This window comes from Eriocheir sinensis, chromosome 44 (genome assembly GCF_024679095.1).
Source record: "Eriocheir sinensis breed Jianghai 21 chromosome 44, ASM2467909v1, whole genome shotgun sequence".
Lineage (NCBI taxonomy): Eukaryota > Metazoa > Arthropoda > Malacostraca > Decapoda > Varunidae > Eriocheir > Eriocheir sinensis.
The window spans coordinates 4052999-4065343 of record NC_066552.1 but is presented as its reverse complement, the minus strand read 5'-3'; the positions used below and the strand labels follow the sequence as shown (position 1 = coordinate 4065343).

The following is a 12345-nucleotide window of genomic DNA, read 5'->3' as shown; positions in this document are numbered from 1 at the left end:
CAGACAGCCAAGCAAACAAAACAATCCACTGGCAGACTGTAGTGACAAATCAGACAGTAAACAAAGGGAAGCTTATCAGACAGCCAAGCAAACAAAACAATCTAAAAAAAAAAAAGCGATTATGACAAAGAATAAACAAAAACAAAAAAACAAAACAAAAAATGACACGCCCGCATAAAAAAAAGATCGAAGCGCAGTGACAGAACGTGATAGACAACGGCACACACACACACACACACACACACACACACACACACACACATCGGGTATAGCTCTAGTTATAGGCAGAGAAAAGTGGTTTGCCTCGTGTCTCTCTCTCTCTCTCTCTCTCTCTCTCTCTCTCTCTCTCTCTCTCTCTTACAATGTGATGATAAGGGTTGACACTTTTATTAATTCACCTTCACTTATTCGTTTATTTATCTCCCCTTCGTCGCCTCCCCTTCTTGGTGTCAATAATAAAGAGGTAAATAAATAAAAGGGCGTGACAGGGGTAGAAGAGGGGGATGGGGAAAATGGATAAATGATAGTGTGCAAAACTGGAGGGGGATGGGATGATGGGAAGGGAGGGGAAGGGGAGAAGGGAGTAGGGGTGAGGAAGGGGAAAGAGTAGGGAGGGAGATGAAGAGGAAGGGAGGAGGAAGAGGGGAAGGGCGAAGAGAAGGGGGAAGGAGATGGGGATAAGGGAGGGGGGGTAAGGAAGGGTAAGTGTGAGGGAGGGGGATGAGGGGAGTGCATGGAAAAAAAGAGGGGAGGGAAGGGGTATGAGGGGAGAGGATGGGGAAAGAGGAAAGGGAGGAGGAGGAAGGGGAGATGAAGAGGGAAGGGGTGCAGAAGAGGTGTGTGTGTGTGTGTGTGTGTGTGTGTGTGTGTGTGTGTGAGCATTTATCTGGACGATTTATCTTCTTTTACCTGTTTTTTTTTCCTTGTCTTTTATCTGCGTTTTTTTTCTTCTTGTCTGTTATTACTATTATTATTACCACCACCACCACCACCACAACAACAACAATTTACACTGGCTCCTTCAATTTAAATCCCCCTTTTATGAATTATTTTTTTCTTCTTTCATTTCTTCTTCCAATCTTTTTCCCAGTTTTCACTATACACGTTTAATCTCTAAGCTCCTAAAAAAGCACTGAACACCATTACAAGACTTCCTTTATCCCATTTATAGGATCTGAACTCTTTCCTGTATCGTAGCGGAAGACAGAGGGACAGATATAGATAGATAGAGAGGTAGATAGATGTAGAGACAGTATGCTTAAATGTAGTTCTTAAAGGGATTGAACACTATTACAACCCTTCTTTTATTCCCTTTGTAGGATCTGAACTGCCTCCTTTATTATGGCGGAAGAGACAGATAGATTTATACGGAGATAGATAAATAGATAGAGGGAGAGAGAAAGAGCAGATGAAGTTATGAAGTATAACGTCATATTAATTAAACGTCATAAAAGTATTCATTAATTAAGTTACATGGCTAGTTTGGGGCTATTTAATTTAATTCTTGGGACGGAGGTAGTTAGAAGTGTTGGATTTAATTTTCACAGCGCTAACTCGACATATATATTACAAAACTCACCCGTAAAAAAAAGTGATATAGGAACTAATCAACAACACCAAACAACCACGTATTGATAACCGGTTAAGAAAAGACAAATTAGCGATATTATTGTTGACGAAGACGAGTACAACTTTTTTTTTTACAGCAAAGGAAGCAGCTCAAGGGGCATAAAATAAATGAGAGGAGAAAAAAACCCCGCTAACCACTACTCTTATATTATTGATAACCGGTTAAGAAAAGACAAATTGGCGATATTATTGTTGACGAAGACTAGTACAACTATTTTTTTTACAGCAAAGGAAGCAGCTCAAGGGGCATAAAATAAATGAGAGGAGAAAAAAAGCCCGCTAACCACTACTCTTATATAAGACAGTATAGATGATTGGCCAAGAGAGAATCATCAGACGTAGGTGCAGAGACAGTAGTCCGAATTTTAATACATGTCGGCACCTCACTTCACCTGTCTGAAAAGCTGGCGTCACACTGGACACTGGACTGAAATACTAGAATTGTCAACCTTACACCAGAACATTTGAAATTTCGTCAACGATCCAATCACTCATTAGAACACACAGCTGGAGATAAGCAATAGGAATATATGAAAGAGATCGGTGCAAAAGGATGAAGCTCGAAGGATGTGAATAAAACTAACAGACTGAAAGGATTAGTAAGGGGGAGAAATAAGGGGACACTGGACACTGGACTGTTTTGTGATCCCAGTGATAGTGTAACAAGACTTCTGCGACTTAACAAGAAAAGCACTCAGGAACACCCACTTAATCTTCTCTGTGGCCTTGGAAAATGATCGTAATGGGAGGTTGATACGTTTATAAATATGGGCTTGAATGCGCAGATGTAGTCCACGTGAAGGCTAAAAATAGAGCCTAAGAAGAAGTGTAGGTGCAGAGATTATCCAGGTGCAGGCAGGTGTAGATGCAGACTTTATTGTGACCTGTAGGTGTAAGGAGTGTAGGTGTAGACAAAGGTGACTGTCCTGATTCTACCCACAATATTGGCCCCCTGTGAGGAGAGTTAGAGAGGGGGGCAGGAGAGTGGGTATGGAGGGAAGGGGAAGAGAGGAGAAGGGAGAGGGGAAAAGGAAGTGGGGTGAAGTTATACGAGGAAACTTAAAGAGGGTATGGGGGAGAAGGGAAAGGAGGGAAGGGGTGATGGAAAGAGAAGGGAAGGATAGGGTGAGGGGAAATGGAGGTGAAGTTACCTCATTTTTCACAGGAACTTCTTAAGTGGGCAATCCCCGTAATCTCTCTCTCTCTCTCTCTCTCTCTCTCTCTCTCTCTCTCTGTGCATGTCTTATTTTGCCTGTCTTTCTACCTGTGTGTATCGGTCTGTCTGTTTGTCGGTCAGTATTTGTTTTCTGTCTGTCTTTGTTTCATACCCTCTCTCTCTCTCTCTCTCTCTCTCTCTCTCTCTCTCCTGAATCATTCCGTTCAGCGGCAGTGTCCGGGGCAGTCGCTCTCTCTTTTCAATAAATCAAGCGAAAGTCTCATGCCCTCCTGATCCTTACATGAGGGGGACACACACACACACACACACACACAGGTAAAGGAGCTAACTTATCTAATGTGCGGTGTGTGCGTGTGAGCTTTATGTGTGTGTGTGTGTGTGTGTGTGTGTGTGTGTGTGTTCGTTACCTAACTCTTCTTTGTTCTCGCTTATTTTTTTTATTCCTGGTTTAACTCAAGCTCGTAATTCCTTGCATTTTATCACACTTTAATTATATGCATTATTTAAACGTGTGTGTGTGTGTGTGTGTGTGTGTGTGTGTGTGTGTGTGTGTGTGTGTGTGTGTGTGTGTGTGTGTGTGTGTGTGTGCATTCAATATCATAATACGCAACCTGACAAAAAAAAAAGTCGAAGTACATAAACAATCTCTCTCTCTCTCTCTCTCTCTCTCTCTCTCTCTCTCTCTCTCTCTCTCTCAAATGGTTAAGCAAAGTCCCCCTTAAAAAATTATCTCGGGGTAAAAATTCGCGGGCAAACAAAAGAAAATAAATCCAAAACATTAACTCGCTCTCTCACGCGCCACCGTAGAAAATGGAGAGATTTTAAGGCACACTATGTTAACTATTTTTTTATGCTTTCTCTATGACTTATTTTCTAGACTAAACGTATTCGTATGAAGTATATGAATAAGACGAGATTCTGTAACGTTTTCTGGGTTATAGATGGAAGGAATGCGGGAAAAAAAGAGAAAGAGAGAGAAAGTGGGGAGGAGGGAGAGAGAGGAGAGAAGCAAGAAGGAAAATGGGAGAGTGAGTAAAGCTGATGTGAGCCTTGCCTATTACACTATGCAACACCCATTTACTCACTCACAGTCCACATGAAAAACAAGGAAACAACCAAATTTTCTATCGCCAGCAAAAAAGTCCACGGTACCTTCACTGACTGGGTGGCCGTGATCGTATAGTGGTTAGTACATTGCGTTGTGGCCGCAATAACCCAGGTTCGAATCCTGGTCACGGCACAGTCGAACATTTTTTGGGCTTTTTTAATGCTTCCTCACTTGGTTTGGTGGTTGTGTACGTGTAGGGGGAGTGATGCAGATGACGACGGTTGTAGTGTTTAAGTGGGAATAGGGAGATGAGATGCAGTGATGGGATATATGCCTCTTGCAGACCCCTTACGTTCTTATGTTCTTATGTTCTTTAGCGTCTTTTCTTGCTCTGTATTATCTCTTCTCCTGTCTCCTCCTTTTTCCTTGCATTATTCCTCCTCCTCTTCGTATTCCTTTCTCCGATTCCCCTTTTCCTTGTTTTGTTCCTCCTCCACTTCGTATTCCTTTCTCCTATTCCCTTTTTCCTTGCTTTGTTCCTCCTCCTCTTCCTCCTCCTCTTCGTATTCCTTTCTCCTATTCCCCTTTTCCTTGTTTTGTTCCTCCTCCTCTTCCTCCTCCACTTCGTATTCCTTTCTCCTATTCCCTTTTTCCTTGCTTTGTTCCTCTTCCTCTTTCTCCTCCACTTTGTATTCCTTTCTCCTATTCCTGTTTCTTTTTTCTCCGGTCCACTTTCTCCCTTTTTCTACTTTTATTTTTCATTTTTCTCCTCCTCCTCCTCTTCCTCCTTCCTCCCATATCCTATTATAACAGGTAGAAAACAGCTCCCTTGTGTTCCTTGCAGACTGGTGACGTGTTAGCAAGAATTTTAGGGAGTGGAAATGCGGTACAGATAAATGGAACGAAGGTGGTTAATTAAGGGAGCATGTTCACTCTATTATGAACTCGTCCTTACTATATAAAAAAAAAAAAAGCGGTTGTGGAAATCAAAGGGCAAACTTGCGATCATGAGATAAGTCTACATATGCAATTAAAGGAGGTGCGAACAGCCACTTGGTTAGACTTGTACTGAACCGTAGTGGAAATAGCAATACTGTTTATATATATATATATATATATATATATATATATATATATATATATATATATATATATATATATATATATTTATTTATTTTATTTCGGGGAGCTAAATGGAGGAATTATACACCCAAACACTTGAGTGGAGAAGTTTGTAGCACCTGGAGATATTGATATGCACAGATATTTGCTTCAAGGTTAGGATTAAGTTTGACAGCTAAAAATAAATCAAAATACATGACTGCCAAACACTTGCGTCCATAACTTTGAAATGATAAGTCAAAAGATGATTACCTTCCACGTAGCCTAGGAGCCATTCTTACAGTCGTCTCCGAATGTTTCGAAGACGGTCCCTAACACGTTCGGGTGGCTTCTACAGTAGTAGTAGTAGTAGTCGTACTAGTACTACTACTACTGCTACTACTACTACTACTATACTACTACTATTGTAGAAGCTCCCCGAACGTGTTAGGGACCGTCCTCCGAACATTTGGAAACGACTGTAAGAATGGATCTAGATATATATAATTATTTGTGTTACGTCCCAAAGTTCTGATCAAATATTCTTCTCAACATGACTGAAGTGGCAACCATGAAACTAAAAAATAAAATATAACATGACTCCAATAGGACCACTTGACACCCACGCAAACACATGACATCATTAAACACGTGGCGCAGAACATTTTTTTTTTAATGAAATGATCATTATTACTTTTTTACTCTCTCTAGCTCTGGTTTCAGCCGAACATAACCGGTTTGTAGGTAATCTTCATAATTATATTATATTAAAGTTTTCACACACACACAGAGAGAGAGAGAGAGAGAGAGAGAGAGAGAGAGAGAGAGAGAGAGAGAGAGAGAGAGAGAGAGAGAGAGAGAGAGAGAGAGAGAGAGAGAGAGAGAGAGAGAGAGAGAGAGAGAGAGAGAGAGAGAGAGAGAGAGAGAGAGAGAGAGAGAGAGAGAGAGAGAGAGAGAGAGAGAGAGAGAGAGAACAAATGATTAATGGATTGAATAAAGGCGAGGAGTGAGACAATGGAGAGAGAGAGAGAGAGAGAGAGAGAGAGAGAGAGAGAGAGAGAGAGAGAGAGAGAGAGAGAGAGGATAGAAAACAAATGATTAATGGAATGAATGAAAACGAGAAAGAGGACAAAACGAAGTGTGAATAACAACAACAACAACAACAATACATACTAATAAGCTTAAAACAAGAAATAGACTACACCGAGACTTTGATAATATCCCAACTAAAGACCTCTCATACCTAAACCACATAACCCACCACATATCCACATAACACACACTTGCGAGACTCGAAACATTAATTATAAGCGAATATTTTGAGCCGAAGTTCTGAGGCTCGATATCTTGCACGAATACTAGGCTACTTTTTTTTTTTTACAGCAGAGGAGACAGTGTAAGGGCGTAAACAAAAACAAACAAACAAAAAAAAAAAAAAAGGAAAACAATAATGAAAAAAAAAAGCCCGCTACTTAACTGCTCATGAAACTCTTTACTGTCCTCGGGGGGGGGTCTACATTAATTCAGCCCTGTCGAACATGTCAATTCCTCATGGCGGTGAAGAATCGATTTTGCAGGGCTATATACGATGAAGGATTGATTGATTGTTTATTGTTGCAAGCAAACTACATAGGAGAAGGGAGGAACATGCCATCCCAACCCCCAGGCAGTACATAGTGTGATTATACAACTAAGGATACATGTGGAAGTAGCACCAGGAAACTAAAAAGATACAATATGGTAGGTCGGGACAAGTGCTAAAAAAATAAAGGCCTTGATTTAGTCAGGGGAGTAGACATAAGGAACGGAGGATTAGTGATACAAACAGGTTGAGGTAAAGGAAAGGAGGAAAATGAAAAATAAAAACTCTCTCTCTCTCTCTCTCTCCTCTTCCCCCTTTCCCATTTCCTCCTTTCTATAATTCTTCTTCCCTTTCCATTTTCTCTTTTATTCCCCTTATCATATTCTCCCTCTCTATCTTCCTCTTTCTACTGTCCACTCTAGCTTCCTCCCTTTCACCATCAACTCACCTTCATCTACCTCCCTCTCCTTCTTTCCCCTTCTCCTCTTTGCTCTGACCATTCCTCCCCCTCATCTCCTCTTATTATCCCTTTTTTCAGACTCCCTCTCCCTTCAAATGTATATACGAGGTGTCCCTAAAGACTGCATATATAAATACTCCCCTTGAACCTCTAGCAAAAAAATAACGATAAATGTAAAGACAATTAAATCTGGAGAGAGAGAGAGAGAGAGAGAGAGAGAGAGAGAGACCGAAACCGGCCACAGTGGCAGGGGAGCGACCCCATCCACTTCCTCCACACAAATCTCGACACCCTTCTGCTCCGGCATTCCTGCAAACATCTCATTGTGGTGGGGGACATGAATCAGTACTTGGTGGCAAGGCAGTTCGAAGACCTTCTGACCATGTACGGCCTCACGAACCACATTGATTTCCCTACACATATCTCCGGCTCCTCCCTGGACCCAGTCATTACAGACCTGCCAGAGGAAGTGGTCACCTGTCATCCCCTAGGTATGGTTGGTTCCTCTGACCATTCTGCTGTTCTCACCACCATCAAGACCTCAATAGAACACGACGGAGCCACCGCCCGTGTGAACTGGTTGTGGTCCCGGGGAGATTGGAACAGCCTGAAGGCAAATCTGGACTCCATCGTGTGGACGGATATCCTCCACGGAGACGTCAACACCCAAGTGGAGAACTTGACAAACCTTCTTCTGTCTCTGCAACAAGAATATGTGCCCAGCCAGTCATATAAATCAAAACCAATTGATCAGCCCTGGTTCGGCTATCAATGCAGGATAGCCGCGGACACCAAGAGTAGGGCTTGGCTGCGTTACAAGTCCCATCCTTCTCAGCATAATAAAACCTTACACAGAGAAGTCTGCAAGAACATGAGCCGGGTGCAAAAACAGGCTATACAACGCTGGAAGGAGGTAATGAAGACCAAGCTCAGCGGACAGTCGGTGGGTAACAAGGAGTGGTGGAGTGGAGTGAAACAACAACAACAAGTTGGTTGAGCAACAGACAACAAAGAGTAGTGATTGACGGATTTAACTCAGAGTGGGCGCCTGTCACTAGTGGCGTCCCTCAGGGCTCGGTTCTTGGCCCAGTGCTCTTCATTATTTACATCAACGACGTGGATGTTGGACTCAATAACCGCATTAGTAAATTTGCAGACGACACAAAGATTGGTAACTCGGTTCTCACTGACGAAGACAGGCAAAGCCTCCAAGAGTTCAGCTTGGTCGGATAGATGGAGATGCCCTTTAACGTAGACAAGTGCCAGGTCCTTCAAGTTGGAACGAGGAATAAAAAGTTTGATTACGAAATGCGCGGCGTTAAACTCAAAGCGTTCAATGCGTCAAGGACTTGGGGTCAAAATCGCGTCAAACCTCAAATTCTCACAGCAATGCATCGATGCAGCAAATAAAGCGAACAGAATGTTGGGCTTCATTAAAAGAAACTTTTATTTAAGAATAAAGATGTAACTCTACAACAGTTTAGTCAGACCCCACTTGGAATATGCGGTACAGTTTTGGTCTCCTCACCATGCAAAGGATATTGCTAAATTAGAAGGTGTTCAGCGTCGGGCAACGAAAATTATCCCTTCCTTGCGCAACAAATCCTACGAAGAAAGGCTTTCTACCCTTAACATGTTCTCTCTTGAGAAACGTCGCCTCCGAGGAAAACTGATCGAATGTTTTAAAATACTTAATGGTTTCACGAATGTAGACAGATCAACATTGTTTATGATCGATGACACTTTGCGCACGAGGAACAATGGCGTAAAACTCAGATGTAGACAAGTAAATTCAGACTGCACCAAATTTTTCTTCACCAACGTTGTAGTGCGAGAATGGAATAAGCTCCCATCATCAGTGGTCCAGTGTAACACGATTGACTCCTTCAAAAATAAGCTCGACCGTCACTTCCTTCAACTTAATATCAACTAGAGTAGAAATGCAACGTTTTGGAGTCTTCTGATTAATGTAAAATCACTTAGGTTTAAGGACAGACCACCAAGTCTGGACCATGGGGTCTGTGTGGTCTGATTTTCTATGTAAATCTATGTAAATCAGCCGACAACGCCATCCCACCCCTCGTCAGGCCAGATGGGTCAGTGGCTATGCACGACAAAGACAAGGCGGAGCTACTGGCGGCCCACTTCTCTTCCAAAATGTCAGTACCTGATCCCCTCCGCGCCCCCCCGAAGATGCCATCCCTCACCAGGGCCTCTCTGGAGAGTCTCACTGTCACCATGGAGGAGGTAAAAAATCTGCTGATGCAAATAGACCCCAAGAAACCCCTAGGGCCTGACAACATCAGCCCTCACCTGCTAAAAAGTTGCGCTGGCCAGCTCGCCCTACCACTTACCACCATCTTCAATAACATCCTTTCCACCTCCAAGTGGCCCACACTTTGGAAGAAGGCAAGAGTGGTGGCCATATACAAGAAAAAAGGAAAACAGGACCCAAAGAACTACCGCCCAGTATCCCTCCTCTCCACTGTTGGGAAAATCTTGGAGTCCCTTATAACAACCAAACTCACGGCCTTCCTCGATGCCCACCATCTCCTCAACTCCAAGCAATTCGGCTTCCGGCAAGGAAGATCTGCTGGAGACCTGCTGCTCCTTAACTCTGCCTCATGGAACCACTCGCTGGACAGGGGACTCGACACCTTCGTCGTGGCTCTTGACATAGCCGGAGCCTTCGACAGGGTTTGGCACCAAGGCCTCATCGCCAAGCTGAAGAGCCTAGGTGTGCGAGGCGCCCTCCTGCAACTCATTGCGGACTACCTCCAGGACAGGGCGTTACAGGTGGTGATTAACGGCCACACCTCAAGCGTGCCCCAGGGCAGCGTACTAGGGCCTCTACTGTGGAATATTTATTTCAATGACATTCTCCAGCTCATCCCTGAGGCCCAGGCGTACGCTGACGACTGCACCCTTGCCTTCACCAGCGACAGACAGGACTGGCAAGGCACAGTGTGTCGCATCAACATGGCACTCGACAAAATTATCGCCTGGAGTGGCTGCTGGCAAGTCACCCTGGCCCCTGACAAAACGCAAGCAATGGTAATATCCCGCAGGCGAGATATCAACAATCTAGCCGGGCCGGGGATACAACTGGAGGGGAAAACGCTACCCCTTCAGGACTCCATCTCCATTCTCAGAGTGGAGTTCGACGCGGGACTCTCCTTCACCAACCATGCTAAAAAAATCTCAAAAAATGCAGCATGGAAACTCAGCTGTGTACGGCGCATCTCCCATCTACTTGACGCCAAAGGGACTGAGGTGCTCTACAAGGCACTAGTACGCCCCCTCATGGAGTACTACCCCTTCGCCTGGTCCTCCTGCCCTCCATCCTACCTTGCAACGCTGGATCGTGTCCAGGCCAGAGCCCAGCGTCTGATATAGCGCACAGGTCCTCAGCACGCGCGTGGCTCCCTGCAACCTCTCCAGGAGCGCAGGGATGTGGCAGGCCTGTGTGTAATGTTCAAGGCACACAACCTAAACACACCCCACCTGGCAGCTCTCAAGCTCCCTGCGCCCCCAACCCCCATACACTCCACCCGAGCAACACCCCACAGACAGGAACAAGTGGCTGCACCCTTCTCCAGGACGGAACACCACTTCCGCTCCTTCCAGCCCCGCTACAGCCGCCTGTGGAACCAGCTTGTTCGCCACACCGACCTCCACCATCGCGCGTCACTTCAAGACTTCAAGCGGGAGGTGAACAGCTGGATTAGGACTTCTAGGCAGTAATTCAATGTGTCTTGTATGTAGCTATAGACAGATGAAGCTTAAAACCTTCAACTTTAGCACAATATTCTGAAAGCCCTGTTTAAATAAAAAAAAAAAAAAAAAGAGAGAGAGAGAGATCTATACACTGACCTTTTGCTGATAACAGGTGAAATATTGCCTTCCTCAGCTCACCTCCCTGCCAGCCTCTATAAAGAACAAGGGAAAAAAAAATCATAACAGAGTAAACACAGTAAACGTATGAATAAATGAATGAATAAATAAGTAGAGTATGAAATCGATGTAGCACACCACACAACCTGAGCTCACCACTGCACTGGGTAGCACTATAGCTCTCCCTCTGTAAGCACTAGCTCTCCCTCTGTAAGCACTAGCTCTCCCTCTGTTAAAAGTTAATGATGTGTCAAATAAAGTAAACGCAAATTAATGCACCCCTGAATGTGACTGCTGGGGTGCCATATATTACATGCCAGGCACACACACACACTCACACTCTCTCTCTCTCTCTCTCTCTCTCTCTCTCTCTCTCTCTTCAGATTCAATTTTATTTTATTCCAGTAACTTGTATGCCAGGAAGTTTAATTATCATACCACCTGTTCCCTATTCGACCAAATTTTGGGAGATAAGATGTGGTGTTCCCAAATAAGAAAGCAATGTGTATAACTGATAACAAATGGATAAACAGAGGGAAGCAAAAAGTTGGAAAGTTTTGTTTAGTCGGCGCAACATGTGGTCATATGCTGGAGAGAGACAGAAGGGAAAGGAATTATAGAAGGGAACAGATCCCAGGAGACTGGACACAACCCCCGATTAATACCTGGTACCCATTCACTGCTGGGTGGACAGGGGCGTAGGGTATCGGAAAAGCCGCCCAAATTTTTCCACTCCACCCGGGAATCGAACCCAGGCTCTCTCTGTTGTGAGCCGAGTGTGCTAACCCCAGAGGGAAGCAGCAAAAGATGGGCAAAGTTGAGAGCATTTAGGATATACAGTAGTTGGGTGTTACATCTGTACTCATCTCCATCACCTCACCCCTTGAGTCTACAGTGGTTAAGAATTCATTACCCCGAGTTACATGTTCAGTGTGACATCAAGGTTACCAGTTTACTTTACCCAGGTTTATCCAGGTATCACCCAGCTTGAAAGGATGAATGGCAACCCAAATATTGTAAAAGTCACGGCAGACACAGAATCAGGTGGAGAGATGAAATTGGAGCATGTGTCAGAGCAGGATGGAGTACACTGTTAGCAAAATTTATCAACTTTGAGCTACTATTTTGGGAGTCAATGAATAATGGAAGCATAAAAGTTTTGCATGTTTTATCTCTGAATCTCATATTGGGGAAGGTAGTGGATAATGGAGGCAAAGTGTAATGACCTTTTATCACAGAATCTATTAACCTGGCAGCTGCGGGGATCAAGTTTCTTAAAGGCCCCTCTAAGCGAGAAAAATGAGAAAAAAATCATCACTCACGCAAACCATTTCATAATATATATCAACGCATTTGTGATCAGTTTATGCATCATCTATTTTGGGGGGTTTATATCATTGCAAAAATTTGGCCCGTCGCTGCTACACAGTAAAGCCACAAATTTGGCCCGTCGC

General features: G+C 43.9%; 1 non-coding gene across 1 annotated transcript; it reads left to right on the top strand.

Moving 5' to 3' along the window:
* The first annotated feature begins 3974 nt into the window (after positions 1-3974).
* On the top strand, positions 3975-4046 carry Trnah-gug (transfer RNA histidin (anticodon GUG)). Its single transcript has one exon. It is a non-coding gene; the product is annotated as a tRNA-His (tRNA).
* The last annotated feature ends 8299 nt before the right edge of the window (positions 4047-12345 follow it).